This window comes from Tasmannia lanceolata, unplaced genomic scaffold (assembly GCF_043159265.1).
Source record: "Tasmannia lanceolata isolate RefF3 unplaced genomic scaffold, GAP_Taslan_0.1 ptg000015l, whole genome shotgun sequence".
NCBI lineage: Eukaryota > Viridiplantae > Streptophyta > Magnoliopsida > Canellales > Winteraceae > Tasmannia > Tasmannia lanceolata.
Window position 1 is genome coordinate 36,524,575 of NW_027518692.1, and position 3,415 is coordinate 36,527,989.

Sequence of the window (3,415 nt, forward strand, 5' to 3'; positions counted from 1 at the left end):
ACTTAATCCTTAACCGAGTTAGTGGAATGTCCATAAGCAGATTCTTTATCCATTCTGCTTCATCACCGGCTAAAGCTAGAGCATAAAGTTCTGATCCCATGGATGACAGAGCAATGCAAGTCTGTCTCTTTGACTTCCACGCAGCAGCAGCTCCACCCAGGGTAAACACATAACCACTGGTAGACTTACTGTCTCTTCATTCTGAGCCTCATGATTCATCAGAATATTCTTCCACGATAAGTGGAGGGCCACCATAGTTTTGAGCATACTCTTGAGTACACGAAAGGTATCTCATCAGCCTCATAAGGGCATTTCTATGCTCATGGCCAGGATTGCCACTAAAACGACTCAGCATGCCAACTATAAAGGCTATGTCTGGCATAGTGCAACACAAATCATACATGAGACTACCAATCAGTTTAGAATAATCTAACTGACTCACTCTGTCTCGTCCTTAGAGATCAGCTACTTGGTATAATTAAAATGGTGTCTCAATCGGTTTGCACTCACTGCATCCTCAAAAGGAAAGTAGTTTTTCATATAATGGGCTAGGCCAAGGGTGATTCCTTGCCTTTCAAAAACTTACTTTCATACCAAGAATGGTGTTAACAACACCCAGGTCTTTTCATGTCGAATTTTGTACCCAAGGTTAGTTTCACATTACTCATCACAAAGAGAGATTGGAAACAAGAATCAACAACTACATACAAGTAAATAATCATGACCTTATTCGACACAAAACGATAAAAAAGACATTTATCCGAGTAATTTGTCAGAAATCCAAAGCTCTTTACTACTTTGTCAAATTTCTGATGTCACAATTTAGGTGCTTGATTAAGACCATAATAAACTTTGTATAATTACATACAAATATCTACTTACAGCCCATAGTCTTAGCCCCTTTTGGCAAATCGACTAGCCAAGTTAGATTTTCTAACAGAGAGCTCATTTCATCATAAATAGCTTATGCCCACAATATAGAGTCCCTAGATCTCATCACGTCCTGATAGGATGATGGATCATTCTCCAATTGGTAGGTCACAAAGTCCTCACCAAATTCTTGGGTACTCTATCACATGGAGGAGCATATAGAGATTTAGGATGTGATTGGCAGTCAAAGCTGCCTCTCCCCAAATGCAACTAAGCATGCCAGCTGACATTAACATGGAGTGTAACACTTAAGTTAACGTCATGTTCTTACCCTTAGCTATGCCATTTGATTGAGGCGAGAGAGGAGCAGTAGTTTCAAGGATTACGCTCTGAGAGGCATAGAATTCCTTGAACCCTGTCAATGTGTATCTTCTTATTCTCTATCACTCCTGACTCTCACACTTGTCAAAAGTAATTGACATATATAATGGTATCTTATGAGTATTAGGAAGTTAGACCATTTTTTTATAGTGCACATGTCCCAATCGGTGTGTAACAACTTAGGAGCAATTAGCGATGAACTATCATAACTAACAATCTCATTATCTTAACTCAAATCAAACATACCATCTATCAAATATGAAAATCAAAATAGTATGAGTTAACAATCAAAGTTACTCTACCACACAGAAATGAAGTACATATGCCAGCATAGTCTAAAAGACGAATATAAATTAAATTCTTTTGAAGAGCAAGAACTACATTAACAATTTTTAAAGTTAGTATTTGTCCTGAAAAAATGACCAAGTTCACAGTACCAGCGTGAGTCACCTCTACCTCTGCTCCACTGGCCATTGTAACGGTCTCTTTCGCGGCAACAACATCAACTAGTAGTTTCTTGGAGTTGTAAACATGACAAGTGGCTCGCGTATCTAACCACCAATCTGAAGAAGTAATGGCCTTACCTTTGCCCAATGTAGCAACAAAACTCTTAGGCTCAGTCTTACCCACCATCATATGAGCTTCCTTCTGTGGTGTGTCAGATTTAAACTTGTTAGCTAGCCTACAATCTGCCGCAAAGTGATCACATTTCCCACAGTTGTGGCACTTGCCCTTCTTTTCTGGAAGATGGGCTTTTTGGCCTCCAACTTGGGATTGTCACTTTTTGGTGACTTGGATTTTCAAGAAAATTTCTTGGGATATGTTACCACGTTAGCAGCAGACTGTTGCTGTCTAACCATCTCCAAGGTATTCCTGGCTCGATTCTCATCTTCGATTCAAATGAATCATTTGAGATCATCCAGTCCCGCATGCACCTTTTTCCTATACATTTCATTTTTAAAAAAATGCCATTGAGATTCATCAACTTCTTCATTTGTATCAGCAAAGGTACTCAAAACGGTGTAAAAATAATTCATATATTTTAGACCGAATTGAGTCTTTCACTTCCATGAACTAAACTCAGATCCACCAAAGGATTGAAGTTGGACCATCTCAAAGAGAATAGTAGTCTTTTCCATTTTAGACTAACTACAAAAGTAAATATGGAAAGAGTGCACCTAATTTGTGTATCGGGAAAGCCAAAGCCAAATGGGTGAACCAAATCGCATACCAAAGCCCATTCCAACAGCCAAGGTGAAACCCTTCAGCAACAGATAACCACCAAGGAATTAACCCAAACCCAACTGACAACTATTGGGATTTACAGGGGGTGAACCAGAGAATAAAGAAACAGTCAAGGCCAAACCCGAGGCATTTAGGCTCATGCAAGAACTAGTGGCGAACCAAACAGATTCAAAAGAACACAAACTGTCAACAAAACTGGTTGTAGAGAACTGGTCTAAAACCAGTTTCACAAACTGAACCAGTTGTATAGTCTGAGAAAACTAGTTCCAAAAAACCGGCCACAAATGCCGCGAAGGTAACCAGTTAGAAGCCGGCAGCTTGCATCAGTTGACAGCAATTTCTGAAAAAAAATAGATTTCTTGTCCTACTGTCGCAAACCAATTATGTAACAGAAGATCCACAAGAACCAGCTTACATGACCACTTGGAATTGGCTGTAATTACTCTTGCGAGATGAGGGAATCAATCAACGGTTATAGGTTTCTCGCATAAACCAGTGTCCAAATCGCAAAAATAGTTACACAAACTGATTTCTCGCTCTTGTGCTCCAAATATCGCATAAAACCCTCCTAGGCACAGAATATCCCAAAAGGCGACATCGCACATAGCTGATATTTCCCACACGTTACGGGCAACAAGATAGATGAGTCAAAAAAAAACCCCAAATCTCAGCCCTTGTGGAACCGGCTTGCCAAAACACCTATCTCTTGGAGAGAAAGAGAGAGTCTCCACCACCCACGCCCAAATCTGAGTCAAGATAATCCACATTAAAGAAACCTATGATTCAAAACGGAATTTGGATTGAGACAGACCCACTGCGAAATCTATGTCTGTGGGGGAATAAACCCATGCCCAAAACTGAGATTCTGTGGGAATTGAAACTCTATTAACCCTTCTTGCTCATTTAAACGACAATCTCA